Source organism: Macaca fascicularis, chromosome 19 (genome assembly GCF_037993035.2).
Source record: "Macaca fascicularis isolate 582-1 chromosome 19, T2T-MFA8v1.1".
Lineage (NCBI taxonomy): Eukaryota > Metazoa > Chordata > Mammalia > Primates > Cercopithecidae > Macaca > Macaca fascicularis.
This window is the reverse complement of record NC_088393.1, coordinates 3148798-3160219: the sequence shown is the minus strand read 5'-3', so window position 1 is coordinate 3160219 and position 11422 is coordinate 3148798. Positions and strand designations below refer to the sequence as shown.

The 11422-nt window shown below is 54.8% G+C and overlaps 1 long non-coding RNA gene across 1 annotated transcript; it reads left to right on the top strand.

Moving 5' to 3' along the window:
- Window positions 1-7636: 7636 nt before the first annotated feature.
- Window positions 7637-10843, top strand: LOC135968347 (uncharacterized). The gene is made up of 2 exons (XR_010583010.2): window positions 7637-7810; window positions 10348-10843. It is a non-coding gene; the product is annotated as an uncharacterized lncRNA (long non-coding RNA).
- The last annotated feature ends 579 nt before the right edge of the window (window positions 10844-11422 follow it).

The window sequence follows — 11422 nt, the reverse complement described above, 5'->3', positions numbered from 1 at the left end:
AGATCTTCCCTCTTTCAGAATCCTTGCCTGCTCTCCCTTTCCCAGCCCTTCTGGCCCGTCCACGTGATTCCCAGAAAGTCCTCCACAAGCAACGGGCAGGGCTCTGGAGCCCAGGCAGCCAATGAGGCAGACTCAGGGTTTATTCCGCACCCTCCCACGCTCCCCCCGACTCCTGCCAGGTATCCAAAGAAAAATCCAACCAGGGGCCTGGGAAGGCATAGCAAAGTCTCTGGGCTGGGGGCTCCCCCCGGGTGGCCACGTAGGGTTCAGCGCTTTCTGTAGTGCACTTGTGGCTGACGTGTAGCAGCCACCAGAGGGTGTACCGTGGAAAGAGTGGGTGAGCCGGCCCTAAGAATGTGCCACTCTTTCTCGCCAACATGTATCACTCTGGGGAGAACTCCAAGCCAAGGTTGAGAAAGAAACGTTTCCAGGCCGGGCGCGGTGGCTCACGCCTGTCATCCCATCACTTTGGGAGGCCGAGACGGGCGGATCACGAGGTCAGGAGATCGAGACCATCCTGGCTAACACGGTGAAACCCCGTCTCTACCAAAAATACAAAAAATTAGCCTGGCGTGCTTGCATGTGCCTGTAATCCCAGCTACTCAGGAGGCTGAGGCAGGAGAATTGCTTGAACCCAGAAGGTGGAGGTTGCAGTGAGCTGAGATCGCGCCACTGCATTCCAGCCTGGGCGATAGAGCCAGACTCTGTCTCAAAAAAAAAAAAAAGAGGCCAGGTGCGGTGGCTCACGCCTGTAATCCCAGCACTTTGGGAGGCCGAGGCGGGCGGATCACGAGGTCAGGAGATCAAGACCATCCTGGCTAACAAAAGGTGAAACCATGTCTCTACTAAAAACACAAAACTTAGCCCGGCGTGGTGGCGGGCGCTTGTAGTCTCAGCTACTTAGGAGGCTGAGGCAGGAGAATGGCGTGAACCCGGGAGGCGGAGCTTGCAGTGATCCGAGATCGCACCACTCACTCCTGCCTGAGCGACAGAGCGAGACTGTCTCAAAAAAAAAAAAAAAAGAAGAAGAAAGGAGGAATTCTCAGGCCGGAGTCTGGAAGTTTCATGGGACAGACAATCTGGGCAAAACTACAGGGGCAGGGTCAGAGCTGTAGACAGCCATCGAGCAGAAGGCATGTCACGGGCTGGCTTGGGGATAAAAGAAAGCCAAAGTCCCATCCTTAGGTCATGGAGCTGCTCTCCCAGTCACATCCCCACAGTGGGAGGAAGTGGTGGAAGCCGCCCTTTTCCGACGCTCCTGTTGTCTATCTGGCAGCCTCCTCCCCACCACCTCTGGTGCAGCCATCTGGAGCGGAGGGAGGGAGGAAGTGCGGTTCACGTCTGGTCTCTTTCCTGACCAGCACACTTTTTTTTTTTTTTTTTTTTTTTTTTGAGACGGAGTCTCACTCTGTCGCCCAGGCTGGAGTGCAGTGGCCGGATCTCCGCTCACTGCAAACTCTGCCTCCCGGGTTTACGCCATTCTCCTGCCTCAGCCTCCCGAGTAGCTGGGACTACAGGTGCCGCCACCACGCCCGGCTAGTTTTTTTGTATTTTTTTTAGTAGAGACGGGGTTTCACCGTGTTAGCCAGGATGGTCTCGATCTCCTGAGCTCGTGATCCGCCCGTCTCGGCCTTCCAAAGTGCTGGGATTACAGGCTTGAGCCACCGCGCCCAGCTGCCAGCACACTTTTTGTTTGTTTGTTTGTTTGTTTGTTTTGAGACGGAGTCTCGCTCTGTCGCCCAGGCTGGACTGCAGTGGCCGGATCTCCGCTCACTGCAAGCTCCGCCTCCCGGGTTTACGCCATTCTCCCGCCTCAGCCTCCCGAGTAGCTGGGACTACAGGCGCCGCCACCTCGCCCGGCTAGTTTTTTGTATTTTTAAAGTAGAGACGGGGTTTCACCGTGTCAGCCAGGATGGTCTTGATTCCTGACCTCGTGATCCGCCCGTCTCGGCCTCCCAAAGTGCTGGGATTACAGGCTTGAGCCACCGCGCCCAGGCAGCCAGCACACTTTTGAAACGTTCCCTCCTTGGGCTCTGGGAGGTTCTTTGTTTGCAGAAGACACCTGAGGGTGAGAGAGCCGCAGGGAGCTTGGACTCAGGATTGTGGAGCCCACTGACTTCCCAAGATGGTTGCTGGAGGACCAGGATAAGGGGATGGCTCAGGAGTGAGCCTGCACGACCCTTGAAAGCACTCAAGCAAGAGGCAGCAGCAAGGCCAAATGGAAACAGAACCGGCTAAGTAGCTTCTGCCACCAACTTGGCTGAGTGACTTTCTTTCTTTCTTCCTTTCTTTCTTTTTTTTTTTTTGAGATGGAATATCGCTGTGGTTGCCCAGGCCAGAGTGCAATGGTGAGATCTCGACTCACCGCAACCTCGGTCTCCTGGGTTCGAGCAATACTCCTGCCTCAGCCTCCCAAGTAACTGGGATTACAGGCACGCACCACCACGCCCGGCTAATTTTTTGTATTTTTAGTAGAGATGGGGTTTCTCCATGTTGGTCAGGCTGTTCTCAAACTCCCTACTTCAGGTGATGCGCCCGCCTCAGGTTCCCAAAGTGCTGGGATTACAGGCGTGAGCCACAGTGCCCAGCCAGGAACTTTCAACAAGTCCTGATGCCGCGTCAGTTTCCTCGTCTGTAAGGTGAGGATGATTATTAGCATTAAGGTGGCTGTGAAGATATTAAAAAGGCATTACATACTTAATAAGCATCCAATAAATAAAACTGGCTGATGGTCTTAAGATTCTGCAATGTACTCGATATCCAGCTGGCATAAAGGACACATCAATGACAGTCGTCTCCTGAATTCCACAAGCATTTCCTGCCAAATGCCTAACCCACATTTACTATCCGTTCACGGGTATTATCCCACCCAGTCAGGCCATCTGCCCTTGGAGAGAAGCAATATACTCACAGAAAATCAACATGCGGGCCAGGTGCCGTGGCTCACGCCTGTAATCCCAGCACTTTGGGAGGCCAAGACATGAGGATCACTTGAGCCCAGGGTTTGGAGACCAGTCTGGGGAACATAGCAAGACCCCCACTCTACAAAAAGTAATTTTAAAAAATTAGCCAGACGTGGTGGTGCATGCCTGTGCTCCCAGCTACTCGGGAGGCTGAGGTGGGAGGATTCCTCGAGCCCAGGAGTTTGCGGCTTCAGTGAGCTATGATTGCATCACTGCACTCCAGCCTGGGCTACAGAGCAAGACCCTATCTCTTTAAAAATAATAATAATAACTTGCACAATGAAAACAATTTTCTTAAAAAAAAGAAAAAAACAGCCAGGTGCAGTGGCTCACGCCTGTAATCCCAGCACTTTGGGAGGCCACGGCGGGGCAGATCACCTGAGATCAGGAGTTCAAGACCAGCCCGACCAATATGGAGAAACCCCGTCTCTACTAAACATACAAAATTAGCTGGTCGTGGTGGTGCGTGCCTGTAATCCCAGCTACTCAGGAGGCTGAGGCAGGAGACTCACTTGAGCTGGGGAGGCAAAGTTGCAGTGAGCCGAGATGGCGCCATTGCACTCCAGCCTGGGCAAAAAGAGCAAAACTCCACTAAAATAATAATAATAATAAATAAGAGGAGGTGGAGGGTGAGAGTCAGAGACTGGTAGAGGCCACACTGCCAGCCGTGAAGGTGGAGGAAGGGGCCCCAAGCTGAGGGAAGCAGGTACCTCTAAATGCTGGGAAAGGTGGAAACCAGGTTCTCCCCTGGATCCTCCAGGAGGGCCCAGCCCTGCCCACAGCTTGGTTTGTAGCCCAGTGAGACTGATTTTGGACTCCGGGCCTCCAGGCTTGTCAGATAATAACTCTGTGTTGTTTTCAGACACTGGGTTTGCAGTGATTTGTTACAGCAGCGGGAGGAAACTCATACAGTACCCACAAATGCTTGCTGTATGAGTGAGGGCGCCGGGGAAAGAATGCAGAGCAGCTGTGGAATATGGCCTGGGAGCCAGGGGACTGTGCTGGCCTCCTGTGTGTCACCTGTCATGAGACCCTGGGCTTGGGAAATTATCCCAGGGTTTCAGTTTCCTGATCTGAAACACGGGGATCACTCTCGCCAGCCTCATGGACTGGGAGAAGTAAGGGGGTGGGTCCTCTCAAAATGTGGAGCCAGGGCTGGGCACGGTGGCTCACGCCTGTAATCCCAGCACTTTGGGAGGCCGAGGCGGGCAGATCACGAGGTCAGGAGATCGAGACATCCTGGCTAACACGGTGAAACCCTGACTCTACTAAAAAAAAAAAAAATTAGCCGGGCATGGTGGCAGGCGCCTGTCCCAGTTACTCGGGAGGCTGAAGCAGGAGAATGGCGTGAACCCAGGAGGCAGAGCTTGCAGTGAGCCAAGATTGCGCCCCTGCACTCCAGCCTGGGTGATGGAGCAAGACTCTGTCTCAAAAAAAAAAAAAAATGTGGAGCCAGCCAGCACCCGTGATGTTCCTCTCTGCTATAGCCAGGCATATCCCAATGTTCTTTCGAGGACCCTCAGCTCCATTCTGCCAGGAGCTTGTTCTAAGACCTGTCATATATTCACTCACCTATTTGTCATTAGTCCATGTGACTGACTGTCACCCCCTTCCCTGAAAGAGGCACAGACAGGTGAAGTAATTGCCCCAAGGTTGCTTAGCTGTTAAAGGGCAGAATGAGGGCTGGTCCCGGTGGCTCATGTCTGGAATCCCAGCACTTTGGGAGGCCAAGGTGGAAGGAGCACTTGAGCCCAGGAGTTCAAGACCAGCCTGGGCAACACAGTGAGACCCCATCTCTTACTAAAAGTTTTCAAAAATTAGCCAGTTGTAGTGGTACACACCTATATAGTCCCCACAACTCAGGAGGCTGAGTTGCGGGGATCGCTTGAGCCCAGGAGGTCGAGGCTGCCATAAGCTATGATGGCACTGCTGCACTCCAGCCTGAGCAACACAGTGAGACCCTGTCTCAAAAAAAAAAAAAAAAACGCAGGCACGGTGGCTCACACATGTAATCCTATCACTCTGGGAGGAGAGGCAGGTGGATCACCTGAGGTCAGGAGTTCAAGACCAGCCTGGCCAACATGGTGAAACCCCGTCTCTACTAAAAATACAAAACTTAGCTGGGCATGGTGGCGGGCGCCTGTAATCCCAGCTACTCAGGAGGCTGAAGCAGGAGAATCGCCTGAACCCGGGGTGTGGGGAACGGAGGTTGCAGAGAGCCGAGATCACTTCACTCCAGCCTGGGCAAAAGAGCGAAATTCTGTCTCAAAACAAAAAACCAACCAAACAAAAAAAGCCAGGTGCGGGGACTCAAACGCCTGTAATCCTAGCACTCTGGAAGGCAAGGCAGGCGGATCACCTGAGGTCAGGAGTTCGAGACCAGCCTGTCTAACACACTGAAACCTGTCTATACTACAAATACAAAAATTAGCCAGGGGTAGTGCTGCATGCCTGTAATCTCAGCTACTCATGAGGCTGAGGCAGGAGGATTGCTTGAATCCGGGAGGCGGAGGTTTCAGTGAGGTGAGATTGCATCACTGTATACTCTTCCAGCCTGGGCGACAGAGCGAGACTCGTCTCAAAATAAATAAATAAATAAATAAATAAATAAATAAATAAAAATTAAAATTAAAAAATTGCCTGTAATCTCAGCACTTTGGGAGGCCCAGGCAGGCGAATCACGAGGTCAGGAGATCAAGACCATCCTGGCTAACACTGTGAAACCCCGTCTCTACTAAAAATACAAAAAATTAGCTGGGCGTGGTGGCGGGTGCCTGTAGTCCCAGCTACTCGGGAGGCTAGGGCAGGAGAATGGCGTGAACCCGGGAGGCGGAGCTTGCAGTGAGCCGAGATCCCGCCACTGCACTCCAGCCTGGGCGACAGAGCGAGGCTACGTCTCAAAAATAAATAAATAAATAAATAAATAAATAAATAAATAAATAAAATTTTAAAATTTAAAAATGTTAAAAAAAATTTAAAAACAAAGGTAGAATGTGGAAGGAAATGAAACCATCAGGGAATGAGCGCAAGATGTGTCCCATCCGAATGGCCCCTCTGTGCCTCAGTTTACCCTCATCACACCGATCTTCCTCTTGGGAACGTGGGAGCTCCTAGCCTAAGGATGTGGGAGTCAAGGTCTGTTCTCAGCAGGCCACTCTCGCGTGACAACCCTGAAAGGAGGTGAAAGGTCGGAGGTTGCTGAGTCGCCCCACCCTGCCCTGGAGACAGAATTCAGATACGTGATGTCATGGATTCCTGGAGGTCTGAAAGTCCTGCTCACCTGGAACGTGGGAACGCCCTTCAGAATTCCCTTCCCTCCCCCAACCAGGAAATATAGGGGTCTCCCCATTCTGGGCCTGGCTCAGGGACTGTGTGTCCCTGACTGCCCTCCATGAAGCAGGCCAGCCTTGGGTCAGCGGGGAGGAGGAAGAGGACAAGGAGGAGAAGAAGGAGAGGCAGGGCGGCCAGCCTGGGTGGAGGAATCCCCGAACCGGCTAAAAATAGCCAGGGAAATTATTCCAACACCTTCCCAAAATAGAAAGCAGTCTCTCAGCCCAACAAAAGGCCAGGGCGGGTCGGCAGCTAGAGAGGAGGTGGGGTTTAGGAAAGGTGACCTGCGACAACCCCTCCCCCCCCATACAGCAGCCCCCCCACCCCGCCCTCCTTCTATAGCCCTTCCTCCCCTAGAGTCTTCCAGGGCCAGCTGTGGGCAGAGGGGCAGGCCCACGCGGGTGTGGGGTCCCTGGAAAGGGGCTCCCCCTCGCCCTCGCCCCTCCCCAAAATCCTGCACCAAAGGGCTCCTGACCCGGGACCTGGGAGGGCCCGAGCCACTCGCGCTAAAAATAGCCCTTGCCTCCTCCCAGGCTATATTTAGATCCATTCGCCCCGGCGTCAGCAGGAAGGCAGCGGCTGGGCACACCCCACCGGGCAGCCCGGGCGCCCTGGCTCAGGCACCGCCCCTGGCCACCGCAGGGACCAAAGCTGGGCAGAGACCAACTGTGTGGACAGAGCTGGCTGCAGCGCCCAACTTGCTGGGTGGCGCCAGGACACCCGCAGGCCCTCTCTGAGCCGGCTTGTGCAGGAGAGAGAGGGGGACGAGCTGGTAGGAGTCTACACTGCAGAGGGCGCTGGGAAAAGGTTGCTCCCAGCCCCGGGCCCTCACTCTGGGGGCCCGGCGGGGCGGGCAGTGCGCCGGCCTCAGTTTCCCCATCTGTGCAATGGGGACATTAACGGCACTCGCACCACAGCGCTCAGCCCACGGTCGGACACGCACTAAGCTCTCTGCACAGGTTGGCAGTCAACGAAAGTGGGTGTCACTGTTCTTTCTCCAAGTCCCCGTCCCGCCCGGGCCAGCTCCAGAAACGCAGGGGCTGATGTCATCCCTAAGCCCGAACCTCCCAGCGCGGCCGACGCAGGCAGGCGCCGCCGTCACGGGCGTTCCTGCGCCAGGGAATCCCGGCCCCCGCGCCAGGGCCCCAGTGGAAACCCGTGACGCCACCGCCCGCCGCCGTGGGTCTTCCGGGCAGGCGGTAGGGGGGCGGGGCGTTCTCCCGAGCTGCTGACCCCACCCCCGCGCCAGCTCCGGGAACGCGCACGGTCTCGCTCCACCGTCCGCGAGCCTAGTGCGCGTGCGCTTGCCCCGCACTCACCCGCCCCCCACGCGTGCACACTCCACTCACGCGGGATGCGCAGGGCGCCGACAAGCAGGCGTCCACACTGGGTCTGCAGGGATGCGTGGGCAGGCCTGGTGGTTGTAGGTCTGCAGGAGTTCGTGGATATGCGTGTGCGCGATCCCGCGTGGAAGGCACGGTGGACATGCGTGTGCACGATCCCGCGTGAAATGCACGGTAGGCATACATGTGCACGATCCCGCGTGGAAGGCACAGTGGGTATGCGTATGCACGATCCCGCGTGGAAGGCGCGGTTGGTACCCGTGCACGGCGCTGCTCCTTTGCAGGAGGATGGGGAGCCCTGGCTGGAGAGTACAGATTCTGGACACACACACTCTCACACACACACACTCATTCACCCTCTCTCCCGGTGCCCGTGGCCTGTGGGCGTGGAGCCGCAGCGATGACTCTCAGCCTGTTCACCGTCTCCCCACCAGTCTGGGAGCTAATTACTGTCAGGACCAGACGGGGTGGCTGGAAAGATGAACAAATCGCTGTGTGTCTGCAGCCCGTCTGGAGCTGCAGGCCTCATAGGCGTCTGTTCCGGGGGTGTCGGGCGTGACGCGGCCCTGGGTGGAGGGCGGGCAACCTGGGTGCTGCGTGCGCCGTGGGGGAACCCTGGGTTTCTGCGTGGGTCCTGGAGGGTCTGCAGTGAGTGATGGGTGAGTGATGGGTGAGTGATGGATGTCCGTGTCTGCCGTATGTGCCTTTGTGTGAAAGCGAGAGACAGGAGGCCAGGCAGCGTCTATTCTCCGGATCAATAAAGCGCTTGTAATAATAGTATTTACCCTATAAGGTTACGGGGACCCAGCAACCTCACTTCTCTTGGTGCTATCTGAAAGAAATGAAGAACTTAGGACCACATAGAGACCAGGAGGTAAAGGCACACAGCAGCTTTAGTCCTCATCACCAAAAACTGGGAAGAACTCAAATACCCATCCATTCATAGGGGAACAGGTCAGCCGAGGTCCGTTCATAGAAAGTTCAGCAGTCCAGAGGAAGGCACTTGCCTTCAAAACGTGCTCAGTGAGGCCGGACGTGGTGGCTACGCCTGTAATCCCAGCACTTTGGGAGGCCGAGGTGTTCGAGATCAGCCTGACCAGAGTGGTGAAACCTCGTCTCTACTAAAAATACAAAAAAATTAGCCGCCCATGTTGGTATGCACCTGTAGTTCCAAGTACTCGGGAGGCTGAAGCAGGAGAATCGCTTGAACCCTGGAGGTGGAGGTTGCAATGAGCTGAGATAGTGCCACTGCACTCCAGCCTGGGTGACAGAACCTAAGACTCAGTCTCAGAAAATAAAAATAAAATAAAATAAATAAAATGCGCCGGGCGCGGTGGCTCAAGCCTGTAATCCCAGCACTTTGGGAGGCCGAGGCGGGTGGATCACGAGGTCAGGAGATCGAGACTATCCTGGCTAACATGGTGAAACCCCGTCTCTACTAAAAATACAAAAAAATAGCCGGGCGTGGTGGTGGGCGCCTGTAGTCTCAGCTACTTGGGAGGCTGAGGCGGGAGAATGGCGTGAACCCGGGAGGCGGAGCTTGCAGTGAGCCGAGATCACGCCACTGCACTCCGGCCTGGGAGACACAGCAAGACTCCGTCTCAAAAAAAATAAATAAATAAATAAAAATAAATAAATAAATAAATAAAATGCATGTGCACCCAACACACACAAACACACAGGTATGCACACTCATGCCAAAACATATGCAGGGGCCCCAGGAGCCCCCAGAATCCCCATCAGAGGCCGGGGAGGAAGATCTGCGGCAGGAGGGACACAGTGCCTATGTGACCCAGATTGTGTCTCCTGTCACCAGCTGCCAGGGCCCGTGCCTGTCTGCGGAGGTGGGTGTCTCTGGACCGCCCACCTCTGTGTCTGTCTCCAAGACATAGGCTCCTCCTTCCCCCAGGGCCTCACTCTCACCTCCTCCTCCCAGCCGGGTCCCCCACCTTCCTGTTCCCACCCTTGCTGGCAGTGGGAACCTACTGTTTCTGGCTGCAAGAGGACATGATCGAGGGGGCCCAGTCAGGGCATCTGTTTCTTTTTTTTTTTTTTTTTTGAGACGGAGTCTCGCTGTGTCTCCCAGGCTGGAGTGCAGTGGCGTGATCTCCGCTCACTGCAAGCTCCGCCTCCCGGGTTCACGCCATTCTCCCGCCTCAGCCTCCCAAGTAGCTGAGACTACAGGCGCCCGCCACCACGCCCAGCTAGTTTTTTGTATTTTTGTATTTTTTGTTTTTTGTTTTTTTTTTTTTTTTGAGGCGGAGTCTTCACTCTGTCGCCCAGGCTGGAGTGCAGTGGCACCATCTCGGCTCACGGCAAGCTCCGCCTCCCGGGTTCGCGCCATTCTCCTGCCTCAGCCTCCGGAGTAGCTGGGACTACAGGCGCCCGCCACCGCGCCCGGCTAATTTTTTGTATTTTAGTAGAGACGGGGTTTCACCGTGTTAGCCAGGATGGTCTCGATCTCCTGACCTCGTGATCCGCCCGCCTCGGCCTCCCAAAGTGCAGGGATTACAGGCGTGAGCCACCGCGCCCGGCCAGTTTTTTGTATTTTTAGTAGAGACGGGGTTTCACCATGTTAGCCAGGATAGTCTCGATCTCCTGACCTCGTGATCCACCCGCCTCGGCCTCCCAAAGTGCTGGGATTACAGGCTTGAGCCACCGCGCCCGGCCAGGGCATCCGTTTCTTATCATCTCTCTCTTTCTCTTCTTAGCTCAACAGGAAGACCATCCCGTCTCTGGGCCTCGGTTTCTCCGGCTGTGAAATGGAAGGATAGTTTCTTAGGGTATATGGGCATCACCTCCCCACCTGTGCCGTGCTAATCCCACCAACTCTGGCTGTTTCTGGAGCTTCCTGCAGGCAATGGTCTAAGCCCTAGGAGAACTCAAATGATGGAAAATCGCAAGTGGGGTGTAGGACTCCTCACATTCCTGTGAACCCCTTCAGGCATGGAAGGACGGACACCTCAGGAGAGGATGGCTGGGGTGGGTAGCACAGGTAGAGGCTTGAGGGGAAGAGAGGGGAAATTTGCGTGTCCAAAATGCTGGCCGGGGGCAGTGGCTGACGCCTGTTATCCCAGCACTTTGGGAGGCAAAGGTTGCAGTGAACTGAGATCACAGCACTGCACTCCAGCCTGGGCGACAGAGCAAGACTCCATCTCAAAAAAAAAAAAAAAAAAAAAAAAAAAAAAAGAAAGAAAGAAAATAAAAGAGGCCAGACACAATGGCTCACGCCTGTAATCCCAGCACTTTGGGAGGCCGAGGCGGGAGGATCACCTGAGGTCGAGAGTTCGAGACCAGCCTGACAAATATGGAGAAACCCCATCTCTACTAAAAATACAAAATTAGCTGGGCGTGGTGGCACATGCCTGTAATCCCAGCTACTTGGGAGGCTGAGGCAGGAGAATCGCTTGAACCCAGGAGGCGGAGGTTGCAGTGAGCCAAGATCACACCATTGCACTCCAACCTGGGCAACAAGAGCGAAACTCTGTCTTAAAAAAAAAGAAAGAAAGAAAGAAAAGAAAAAACAAAATGTGTGTCTCTGCATGAGCGCCTGTGTGTGTGCACCGGGCTCTGGCTTCTGGAGGTGAACAAATCAAAGTGGACTCAGGTGTCTCCTGGACATGAGTGTGTACTCGCAGGTGTGTGCAGGCGTGGGCTTCCTTCCACCCCTGTGGATGTCTAGAATGTTGGTTCCCAGGATCTTTTTGTTGTTTGAAGATGTGCAAATGCCTGGTATGCAGAATAGAAACATTCAGTACATATTTGCAAAATGATGTGTTCATTTAT